Genomic DNA, 13,462 nt, shown 5'->3' on the forward strand with positions numbered 1-13,462 from the left:
GCAATCAATATTCACCGTTAGATGAAAACCTGATTTAGATTCAAGCTAATATTTCTCAAACGTTAGATCGAAAACTTAGCTTGTCACACACACTTGAGATATACGTTTACTGGGTTTGTAAAACCGTGCCCAAACGTGTACGTGTATGTTGGTTCAACATAGTAACCCAAAATGTTAACCATATGAGCATTTCATATTAACCTTGTTATTCTTCACCATAACTAGTTCATTTGACTCAAATGAACTAGTTAGAGAGTTGTTCAATTTCTATGAGATCTTATGTAACTACACAAGACACAATTGAAACAAAGATGATTCGATTCGATTGAATCGGCTTATGAACTTTATAACCACGGTTTGCATACTGCATTCCTTAGTAATTTAAGTTTCATGTTCAGAGCACATCTATAGATCATAACCCACTCAAGTACGCAAACAAGTTCGCGGACTTAAGGCAACCGACAGGGTTTTCCAAACTCAGCAGAAAATCTCGGCAAGGAGACTTCCGCCAGTACGCGGACTAAACACGCAAACGAGTTTTTGGAAAATCCCAGTAGAAATTCTCGGTAAGAGAACTTTCTTAAGTTCGCGGACTTGGCAAAGCCAATTCCTCATGTTTCTCTCAATCAACAAAGTTCGTAAACTTCGGATTAAGGAATAAGACTTATGCACATATGTGTTACCACACAATGCTTATATCCATCATTGGTTATATTGTCCTAAACTCTTATTCCAACCATTGTAACATTCTTAGAGGACGCTATATAGTTGTTACAGTATTTCTCGTCAAAGCGATTTTCAAAGTGATTGAAACATTATGACTTTCGTCATTAGGTGAAGATAAACCCGATCAAAGCGAAACGCTTTACCAACACATGATTTCGAGATTTAGATAGGCGAGATATACTCGGCTCGAAATATCAAATGTGTATGATCCAGTCTATATAGCATACGACTTTTGTCTCATAAGATGTAGGAGATAGAAGAGATAGACTTTGAGTGATAGATAAGTTCAAGTATCCACATACGTTTTTTTTGATGAAGTTCCATGGTTCCTTGAGTAGATCTTCGTCGTTGTATGATGAATCACCATGAAGTCCTTGAGCTCAACTACACTTTTCTATCCTAGTCCGAGACTTAGCTATGTAGACTAGAAATTAAGACTCATAGTTTTGATCACTAACATTGACAAACATGCTTGATATAGCAACACATGCGAGGTCGACCGAGCTATGCTCTAACAATCTCCCTCTTTGTTAAATTTAGTGACAAAACTATTAATATATATGGAATACAAAAAAGATAAAATTTAGTGGATCCTATTCCATAGTCTAATCTTCAACGTTCCCTGAAATTTTCGTCCTTCCAAGTACTCCAATGATCCCAAAGGTTGTAAGTTTAGCATCATCGTTGTTGAAGATCTGTAGCTATAACAATGAGAGAAATCGAGATTCTCGATCATCATTATACAGTGACATAGTATTATTATGTAACATCAAATTCCAATTGCATCACGACTTTAACAATAATACTACGGTGATATGTATCACTCCCCCTTAGTTAATACTCCATCTCACATGGAAACCACTCCCCCTTACACAATGATCCGAAAACCATATGTATATGTAGTAGAACTACACATTAATTCTCCCCCTTTTTGTCAATAAAATTGGCAAAGGTACAAGAACGGGATCCTAATGAAATTTCCGAGAAGAGACGTTTCATACACTAAAATAAAAAATACATACCAACTTAATTTAGATGCAATCATAAAGTCGAAGCTGAATGCATTCATCAAGGAGTTTTAAGATATAAGATAACCCATATAAAATTCCAAAGCCGCACAACCCGCAAGATATTACCATTAAGCACAAGTTCGAAAGAACTCTCCCCTATTTGATGTCATTCCCAAAAGAACAATAAGAGCGACCTTAATTTCGAAAGAAAAGAAGGATTTTTAATTGGACACCAAAAACCATAGGAATTATTTTCTATATCCAAAACTCAGTCAAATTAATCACAAGTAAACCCATGATTAATTTAATTAGAATGCACAGCTAAATCAAAACCACAAAAGTGAACAATTTAATTGATTTTGCTCAACATAAGTAAACTTACGGAGCTACGACTAAGGTAATCATACGGTGATGACTAACTTAATCGTTCACATACTCAACATAAGGAAAACCTTACGGAATATACGACTACATTAACCAATATAACATGATTAGTATAGCCGTTTATATACTCAACACAAGGACTTGTGGAATAAATGGATACTCCACTAGACTAATTACAAGAGAACTTATAATTAATCTAATTGGAAAACACAACCAAACTAGTCATAGAAGTAATCAATTTAATTGTCAATTGTTTTGCTCGACAAAAGAAGAATTTCGGAGCAAATAACTAAATAACCAACGAAGATGATTAATTTAGTTCAAAGATGCTCGACATAAAGTACCTTACGGAACAACCAACAAAGCTAATCACAAAGTAATCAACTTAGTTGTATCGTGCTCGACATAAGACACATTACGGAGCCTCATAGTAATACATAAGATATGGATCAATAAAGATAAATACTGTGGAATACATTCAATGATCTATTCTATTTTTCCATCACTATCTGCATAATGACATAATAGACTTTATCCTTGCAAACAAAAGATTTTAACCTATCTTCCATCAAATAAATGACAATATAGGCTTTAACTTTTGTAAATGTCAGAAGTCTATTCGTCCTTTTATCAATACGAATATCAATTTATGAACGACTTTACTTTTGACAACATATGGGACCTTCAAGTTCACGGATGCAAACAATACATATCCCATAAACAATTGCAATATCACAAAATCATAAAGATTAATACTGCAATAAAAATCTTTGCCTTTAGAAGGTAGAATGAATCTTTTTTCGCACGGATTTATACCAAGAGTGGTTACCAAAAGCGTATAAAAAGATTTCCTTAACAAAGAAGAACATACAAAGTCATTGACGACTATGCACCATAGTTCACATGAGATGATTGTGAAAACTCAAGAATATATAGTAATGTGAACTACTACCCATTCTCGAACTTCCTTCTTTGTGATTCACCAACATAACTCTTGTAACAACCACAAAATAGCTTAGAATAGGATTTCTCCAATAATCCTAGTGCCCAAGTCCAAGAGAATAGAACAAGTGCAACGAAATGGAGCAAACACTAAAAAATAAGAGACTGGACAAAGACCAATATTAACTCATCCAAATTCAACAATTCTCATCTCCATTTTGAAGGTAATTCAGTAAGGAAGAGAATGCAAAAAGAATGAGGTAAATCCGAGTTCGGACGAAGAAGTTACGGCCAAAACAAGTTTACAGAATATCGACGTCAAGTATGCATAAGGGTTTGCGATTTTGATATTAAATGTTGTTATGCATACTTGGTATGTGTACTCTGTAGTCCAAACATCCCGAAATATTATTTTCAAACCTAAACATTTAAGAACCTTAAATACAGATCATGTTAGGTAGAAATGAACGATAAGCAAGATTATTATAAGTATTCTAAGCAAATAAAAGTACAAATCTTGCTCAAGTTTATAGACACACCTTTTTAGAAAAGTCCAATTGAATTCTACAGCCTTACCAAAAATAATCTGTGCGCCCCAATTCTCGTGCTTCCCTCACCGTATACATAACAGGGCATTCCTTGGTGAGGACGCACTTACAACACAATCAAGTTGTGTTGGGGTGAACAATGTCTTGCTCACGACCAGTGATCTTTGGATTATAATGAAAGAGATATCTTTTAGAACCTTTCACATCCAATTATATTTTCCCAAAACTTGTTAAGTTCCAACATCATGGATATTGCCTTCTCCATAGTCATGGAATTTTCTGGGAGATCATTCCTTTTCACACTCAAAACGACTTTCTTTGGTATCCACTTCTGAGTGCTTTTAGGAACAATTGGAACCTTCTTCCCATTACTCTCTTCTAGAATTTTCGGAAGAGAATTGGATTGACTATTCTTTTGCAAGTTAGTCTTTCTCCAGTTGGGAGCATCGGTTCTTGTCTTTGTCTTTACGAAGTTATCCTTTTGATAACCATTACGATTGTGAAAAGGATTCGTACGACGTTTATAGGAAAATCTAGGTTTATCATAGCACTGATTCCCTTGCCTAAAGGTTGGACAATTACAACCTGTAATGTTAAGAGGATCAATCTTAACGTATGATCTTGGTTTCACACCTTCTTGTGATGCCCAAACAAGAACATCATGAAGTTTCTCATTCCTTATACGGAAACGACATCTCCTTTCTAGGTGACCTTTATTTCCGCAATAGTGGAAAACATAAGGAATGTTCTTACCTCGATCCATGTGTGATGTCTTTGGAGGTTGATAAACTTTTCTCTTTTGAACCTTAACTACAGGTGAAGGTATTTCACTTTTGCCATCATTGGAAACCTTTTGTTGAGAAGAATCATTAGCCTTGACAAATTTTACCTCTTTGCTAATACTTGGAGCATCTATTCCCTTATATCCCAATCCTCGTGTATCACGATGATTTTTACTTGCTCCTAGCATAGTGGTTAATTTTCTTGAACTAGTATTGAACTTTTTCAAGTCATCTTCCAACATCTTGATTTTATCAAAAGAAGCAGCTAAATCAGCCTCAAGGCGTTTTTCTCGAGCGAGACAAGTACTTTCTCTGTCATCAAAACTAATTTGTTGAGCGTTAAACCTTGCTTCAGATTTTGCAAGTTTCTCTTCCAACAAAAAGTACTTTTGATAAATATTCTCACATTCAAGTGACTTCATACGTAGGTTTTCCTCAATCCTTGAGGATCGATTCGCAAGAACGATTCGAAAAATAAACACCTGCGTAACATCTTCTCAATTTCTTGTTTTCTCGACAGAGAGGAATCAGAAGAGGTGAGACATGAGAAGTTGTAATCTTTTCAATTTTTCATGAATTCAGAAACTTAACATACTCTGAGACTTCCTCATCAACATCTCTATCAATATCTGAATCACCTTCATCAGAAAGTTCATCCAACTGTTCTTCTAGGAGAGTTTCCCAATCAACAATTTTTACATCAAGAGAATGTTTAGATATTGACTTAGATATGACAGTTCTCTCAGGTGAATCCAAGCTTTTAGAATCATCTGGTAATTTCTGAACTGGTACGTTATTAGAGATAGACTCGTCCATAATCAGATCGCTACAAACACAGACTTATAAGGTTTTTAACGTGTTTGCCTGCTCTGATACCAATTGAAAAAGCGGGGGTCTAACAACACCACCCAATATTTCACTTAGCAATCTATATGGAGTAACTCCGAAATACTTTGATAGAGAATCAACTAGACAGTCAGACTCAATCTAGATAAAAGTATCTCAAGGAGTTATTATCTCTCTCTTGTTTTTGATATTACTTAAGCTAATAGAAATCAGCGAGTCCTAATCAAACACAAGGAATAACTTGGACGATACCAAAGACCAATATCCAAGTGTTAATCAATGAAATCAACAACAACAAGGTCGGATCTCTAATTGATTAAACATAAACGCACAACCTGTATTATTTCAAATTATAAAGATAAAACAATATAATGCGGGAAATTGAAATAACACAGACACCAGGAATTTTGTTAACGAGGAAACCGCAAATGCAGAAAAACCACGGGACCTAGTCCAGATTGAATACACATTGTATTAAGCCGCTACAGAGACTAGCCTACTCCAATCTAACTTCAGACTGGAATGTAGTTGAACACCAATCAGTCTCCCACTAATTCAAGGTACAGTTGTACTCCTACGCCTCTGATCCCAGCAGGATACTGCGCAATTGATTCACTTAGCTGATCTCACCCATAACCAAGAGTTGCTGCAACCCAAAATCGCAGACTTGATAATAACAAATCTGTCTCACACAGAAAAGTATATCAAAGGATAAATCTGTCTCCTACAAAAGAACCCTAGGTTTTTGTTCCGTCTTATGATATGAAATCAAGGTGAACAGGAACCAATTGATAATCCGGTCTTATATTCCCGAAGAACAGCCTAGATTAATCAATCACCTCACAACAATCTTACTTGTATAAACAAGAGGACATCGAGGAATCACAAACAGTGAGACGAAGATGTTTGTGACTTCTTTATCTTGCCTATCGGAGAACTCTCACGATATCAATCCAATCAATAAGATTGTACTCGTACGATAAAAGATGCAAAATCAGATCACACAACTACGATAAAAGTAGTATCGGTCTGGCTTCACAATCCCAATGAAGTCTTTAAGTCGTTAACCTGGTTTTAGAGAAGAAAACCAAAGGTTAGAGGAGAATCGAATCTAGCGAGCGCACTAGTATCACACAGACGTGTGGGGATTAGTTTTGCTCAGTGCTAGATGTCTTCTTTATATAGTCTTCAAATCAGGGTTTTGCCTTAGGTACAAAGCAATCAATATTCATTGTTAGATGAAAACCTGATTTAGATTCAAGCTAATATTTCTCAAACGTTAGATCGAAAACTTAGCTTGTCACACACACTTGAGATATACGTTTACTGGGTTTGTGAAAACCGTGCCCAAACGTGTACGTGTATGTTGGTTCGACATAGTAACCCAAAAGGTTAACCATATGAGAATTTCATATTAACCTTGTTCTTCTTCACCAAAACTAGTTCAATTGACTCAAATGAACTAGTTAGAGAGTTGTTCAATTGCTATGAGATCTTATGTAACTACACATGACGAAATCGAAACAAAGATGATTCGATTAGATTGAATCGGCTCATGAACTTTTTATCCACGGTTTGCATACTCCATTCCTTAGTAATTCAAGTTTCATGTTCAGAGTACATCTCTAGATCATAACCCACTCGAGTACGCAAACAAGTTCGTGGACTTAAGGCAACTGGCAGAGTTTTCCAAACTCAGGTCTCGGCAAGGAGACTTCTGCCTATTCGCGGACTAAACACGCAAACGAGTTTTTGGAAAATCTCAGCAGAAATTCTCGGTAAAAGAACTTCCGTCAGTTCGCGGACTTGGCAAAGCCAACTCCTCCGGTTTCTCTCAATCAACAAAGTTCGCAAACTTCGGATTAAGGAATGGGACTTATGCACATATGTGTTACCACACAATGCTTATATCCATCATTGGTTATATTGACCTAACCTCTCATTCCAACCATTGAAACATTCTTAGAGGACGTTATATAGTTGTTACACTATTTCTCGTCAAAGCGATTTTTAAGGTGATTGAAACATTATGACTTTCGTCATTAGGTGAAGATAAACCCGATCAAAGTGAAACGCTTTACCAACACATGATTTCGAGATATAGATAGGCGAGATATACTCGACTCGAAATATCAAATGTGTATGATCCAGTCTATATAGCATACAACTTTTGTCTCATAAGAAGTAGGAGATAGAAGAGATAGACTTTTGAGTGATAGATAAGTTCAAGTCTCCACATACCTTTTTGTTGATGAAGTTCCACGGTTCCTTGAGTAGATCTTCGTCGTTGTATGATGAATCGCCATGAAGTCCTTGAGCTCAACTACACTTTTTTATCCTAGTCCGAGACTTAGCTATGTAGACTAGAAATCAAGACTCATAGTTTTGATCACTAACATTGACAAACATGCTTGATATAGAAACGCATGCGAGGTCGACCGAGCTATGCTCTAACACAAAATACAAGTACCGGCATAAACGTAAAACAAAAACCAAGCCAGTACCTAATACCGGCATTGGAAAAAAATATCGAAGATGTCGGTACTAATTTTGAAGTTCCTGGATAACAAATCTCTGGTACCGGCATGGAATATAACCAAAAATGTATGCCGGTACACATATCAAAATCATATGGTTTTCTGTTTATTAGAAGCTCACTACCGGCGTACTCGTAGAACTTCAAATTAATGCCAGTACTGAATTACGAAGTGGTATTCATCCTAAAACTGTGTTCCGGCGTGGTCTTCATCCTAGATCGAATGCCGGTACTCGTTCCCGATGTGGTATTCATACTAAATTGAATGCCGAGAAGCGCTACTGGTGTGGTCTTCATCCTAGATCGAATGCCGGTACCTAATCCCGGTTTGGTATTCATACTAATTTGAATGCCGGGAGTTCTGAAACTCAACTGTTTCAGTTAGGGTTTCGCGATTTTGACCTAAACCCACGGCTACAAATCGATTGAAACACTAATTAAACAGTTTAAGACGACTAACCTTCTCACAGAAGCCATCTTTGCAAGTAGTTGATCGTCCGATAACGCTGCTTCTTCGTCTTCTTCCTCTTGAGCAATCAAACCAAGTTTTTCTTTTAATTTCTGTTGAGCAATCGATCTTGGGTTCGATTGGGAAGTTGTTTTCTTTCGTGGAGGCATGGTTATGATTCGGGTAGGTTAATCGACGATTTTTTTTGATTTAACGATTAATCGTCGATGAAGAACGATGGTGTGAGCGATGAAGAAGATGAAGAAAAAAAAAATCGAAACCTAACCCTAACTAAGAATGCCGGAACTGATGGTCTAAATGGGAGATATTTGATTTGGTTTTTGATTTTAAGTTTTAAGGGAAAGGGTATAACAGTCATTTCATAATGTTTTTTAATTAATCTAAGGGTGTTTTGGTATTTTCGCCCCCATAAAACACTCCTTAGCAGACACCTTCGGTTGGGGGAAGTAACTCATATCCCCAAATTAGTTTCCATATCCAATCGCGCGTTCCTAAAAAAACTAAAAGTAAACTAGTGTGATTACACTTCCGATGTCAATGGGGACTTACTTCATGCATAAAAATTTGAATGGGCTTATAATACATATCTTCGCAGTGGGCTCCTTAACTTAATCCTTGAGCCTGGAGGAGTTGGCTGAATCGGTAAGTAACTATTCTCACCATTTTGGGAGGAACGGTTTTTTTGGGACCATGAGTTTTTTGAGGGGACCATGATTTGATTAGCCCACCTTCCCTATAATTATAAGGGGTGTCCTACAAGGTGGAGATGACTAGTTTACCCTTTTACCTAAATAAAATTATAACTAATGTATAACTTCTTCTTCCTCTATTCTACAATTTTTCTTCTTCTCTTCTTCATCAATATATGATCATCTAAACCTGATCGTATACAAATCTAATCAAAATCATAAAATTTTCATCGTCGTCGATTCATTGAGTTTTCATCGTCGATTAATCAATCTTTTATAAACAAACCTATCCATAAATATTTTCCCACAAATCTATTACTTCTAATTCGTTTTTGATTGAAATTTTGAACCGTAGTCATCAAAATATGTTGAATTTGGAGGTTACAGTAGTAAGTTCGGTTAGGATAATTTTGAAAAAAAACCTAGTTTTATAACCGAACTTTTAAAAATGAAGAACACGAAGAACACTTCGGCTAAGAATTTTTTTTTTGCCTAACCGAACACCTGAGTTCGGTTGAGTCGCAAAAATAATTTCAAAACTGAACTCTTCTCTATATAGCCAAATGTTGAGTTCGGTTTAATCGCAAAAAAAAATCTTAACCGAACTTTACTCAGAAAACCTATATAATGAGTTCGGTTAACTCGCAAAAATAATTTCAAAACCGAACTCTTCTCTGTATAGCCAAATGTTGAGTTCGGTTTAATCGCAATTTTTTTTTGCGAACTTACCGAACTCTGTTATTTAAAGTTCGGTTACAACGTGGTCGAGTCGACTGAACCGAACAAACTCTATAAACTCAAGCATAGTAGTTCGGTTACATTTGATTTTTCATCAGCTAGCCGAACAAGTAAAAACTCCATTAAAGCTCTGGTTCGGTTGCCTGTGATTTTGGATTTATTAACCGAACTGCATTTGCAGAAAGTTTGGTTACATGTTCTTCATATAATCTAACCGAACTTTGTTGACCTGGTTGAATTTTTTTTGTTACAATTTTGATTTTGTAGATATTTTAGGCCATTTATAACAACATTCACTAAGTTACAAGCATACTTCGGTACCCAGAGGATGTTTTTTCTCCATATTCAGCCATCTTAAAATAATTTTTTTCTCCATCTTCTTCTTCTTCTTCTTCTATCACTTTAGTCACTCAATAATTCTACTTTTAAAAAAAAACAATCTATTAATTTAACCTTAATCAATGATTAATCACACTAACTAATCATTATACAAAAATAATCAGGAGGATAATTTTGGTATTAATATAAATATTTAGATAAGGGGTGACCTAGAATTACTTCTAATGTCTTACCCAAAATAAAACAATGGTCCCCAAACAAAGGCTGGTCCCAAAAAACCGTTCTTTGGGAGTGGTTGGGACTTGGGAGTGTGAAAAAGAATAAAGCTATGTAACCAACCAGCTCCAGTGTTCGACCTCAATGCCAGCTTCAAAAGTTAACAATCTGATGCGACTCTAGCTCAGATTATACCTTCTCGTTCCTTCTTTTGTCTTAGCCTCCATATTTGCAGACTTGGTCTTTCAATTATACAAGCTCGATTAGCTTGCGAGCATCCAACAGACTCACTCGTACGAATTGCATCTCTGTAAAAAATGTACATTACGCCCTTCAAAACACTATTCAATTTGATTGCATGGTCAAGTAAATAGGAAAAGAAATGATTGCACAACAGACCGCATAGCGCAGTGGATTAGCGCGTTTGACTTCGGATCAAAAGGTCGTGGGTTCGACTCCCACTGTGGTCGCTTTCTTTTTTTTTTCTATCTTCATTTTGGGCCTGGCTTTTCTTTTCAGTTACCTGAGTTTTTCTATGAATGATTTTTGATGGACCATGGTTTTATTAGGCCATCTTCCCTATTATAAGGGATGTCCTAAAGCGTTAAAATGACTAACCTATCCTTAACCTAATTTAATTTAAAACCAACCTAATAATCACCTATAAATATATAACCACCACCTCCGATTATCACCACCACCAACCACCGATTACCACCACCACCACCACTACCTCTATATATAGCTTAATTTAAAACATTAACAAAGATATTCACACAAACCCATTACTTGTCATTCGTTTTTGGTTGAATAAATGAGAAGTAATCATCAAAATGAGTTGAAAATGGAAGTTGCAGAGAGGTTTAATGGAGGTTTTTTTCAGAGAAAAGTTCGGTTACGTCGCAAAAAACAAGTCTCAGCCGAACTTTTAGTTCGGTTACGTCGCAAAACGTTCAGTTTCGTCGCAAAAAGTTCGGTTATCACGAATTAATTTCTTCTTACCGAACTCAGAGATCGGTTGATTAGCAAAAAGACTTTTAACCGAACTCCTTGTATTAGAACAACACAAGTCCATAAGTTCGGTTCCTTCGCAAAATAATATCACCGAACTTTAGTTTACGAAAATAATGAGAAGTCCAAAAGTTCGGTTCGTTCGCAAAAATGTTCAGTTTTTTTTGTAACCGAACTCTACCTTTGAAACTTCGTAACCGAACTCTACCTAATTCGCCAAGAAATAAATTTCGTAATAACTGAACGTTTGCCTAATTGAATATATGCATAAATAAGCCCAGTTCGGTTGATTCGCAAAATATGTTGAAGTTTGCGAACCAACCGAACTTCTAACACTAGGTTACTTTTAACCTGCAGTTCGGTAGGGAACTTGGTTGCGTTGAAGTTTGCGAACTAACCGAACATACATCTGTAAATCTTATTACTAAAGTTCGGCTACCTGCGTGTTTGAAGAAAGAAACCGAACTCTGTGTTCGGTTATATGTTCTTGACATTTATTAACCGAACTCCGTGTTCAGTTACCTGTTCTTCACACTTGGTAACCGAACTACCTGAACCTAGCAGGAATTTTTTACAAAAATTTACAGTTTTATGAATATTTGGACCAATTCAACCACCATTATCTAAGTTTGAAGCATACTTGGTACCCAAATACTCTTCCTCCGGTTGTGGTTGGTAAAATCCATCATTTTCATCTTGAGATTGAGTTTGTGGAAGAGTACATTCACTATCTAAGAAATAACTCATATCTAGATCATTGTGACGATTAACAAATACTCTAGGAGAGGATGGAGATGAAGAATCAGATGAGCTATCATCACTTGAATACTCAAGCTTAGTGAATTGGAAAAAAAATTTATTTTCCATGTTTTTCATCTTTATCTTCTCTAACTTTACTCTCTCAATACTTCTAGTTCTTTAACTTAATCATTTCACTAATCATTACTCAAAATTAATCAGGAGGGTAGTTTAGGTATTAATATAAATGTCTAGATAAGGGGTGACCTAGATTTACTTCTGAATGTCTTACTAAAAATAGAACCATGATCCCAAAAAAGACCATGCTCCCCAAAAAATCGTTCTTTTCTATCTTCATTTTGGGCTTAATCTCAGTGAGACGCATTACTGTATCATTTTGCACAATTCCAGTCATGTACTCCCTCCGTCCCACTCCTAAGTGACCTATTTGATTTTAGATTTTGTCCCAATGATAAGTGACCTATATCATTAAACAATGAGATATTCCGGAATTATCCTTTTAGTTAATTATAAAGAATATACGAAATATGCATAATTTGATAGGCATGTTTATATTCGTTACGTAGGTGTTTTAAAATGCTTTTCAATGGTATGAAGTTTGCGAACATCCGTGGAGTATTTTGAGAGGTAAACCATTTCTAAATTTCGATAGTTATTATTCATAAGGGTATAATTGTAAAAAATGCTTAAAATTAATATTTTTCTTGCTTGCCTTAAAAATTGTGCAAATTTCAAATAGGTCACTTAGGAGTGGGACGGAGGGAGTAGTGTTTACCTAACACGATGAGTTTATGATGATTGGTTGATCCATGATCATAGTATTTCATTCATACCTTGACGCGAGATAAATGTAGTCCGCGAGCAAGTCCTGCTGTCAAATACTTACTTGCTAGCACGATCAGGTGGTAGGTAAACCTTTAACCAGAATAGATGGTATTTTGATAGCATTCAAAGCCAAAATGATTCGCTTGGTGTCATTTTCCGGATATCTGGAATCTCACAGATACATACATGATTTAAAAAGCTTTTACAGACACCAAATTTCAATACCGGAATGTCAAATGCTTGATCTAGAACTGGTCACTTAGATCAGAAGAGGGACCAACGGTGCGGCTTATTAACTACGTTCACTTTGCCAAACAGAATTCACAACCGGTGCTCATTGCTGCATTTCTCATATGCTTTTTGTTGCTTGGTGTTCTGTTTTATTCTGCGCGTTTCATTTGTCCATAAAAAAATGTTGCACTCTGGATGTTTGCAACAAATTGGCCGTCCTGGCCTTTGCTCATATGAAACCAAAAACCAAAACCCAAATAAGCAAAATTCATGCTAAATACACCATGAACGTCTTTTTATCTTATCTCCCAAAAGCTAGCATGCCGCTAGATCCCAATGCTCGAGCGCGACCAAAACATTTTTTTTTTTGTTAGCTAAGATAACACGGTTCCTGCTGGACGTACAGTTGAC

At 36.1% G+C, this 13,462-nt stretch overlaps 1 non-coding gene across 1 annotated transcript; it reads left to right on the plus strand.

The window, feature by feature from the left end:
* Nucleotides 1–10,621: 10,621 nt before the first annotated feature.
* Nucleotides 10,622–10,695, plus strand: TRNAR-UCG. The gene has a single exon. It is a non-coding gene; the product is annotated as a tRNA-Arg (tRNA).
* The last annotated feature ends 2,767 nt before the right edge of the window (nucleotides 10,696–13,462 follow it).

Source organism: Papaver somniferum, chromosome 1 (genome assembly GCF_003573695.1).
Source record: "Papaver somniferum cultivar HN1 chromosome 1, ASM357369v1, whole genome shotgun sequence".
In the NCBI taxonomy this organism is placed as follows: domain Eukaryota; kingdom Viridiplantae; phylum Streptophyta; class Magnoliopsida; order Ranunculales; family Papaveraceae; genus Papaver; species Papaver somniferum.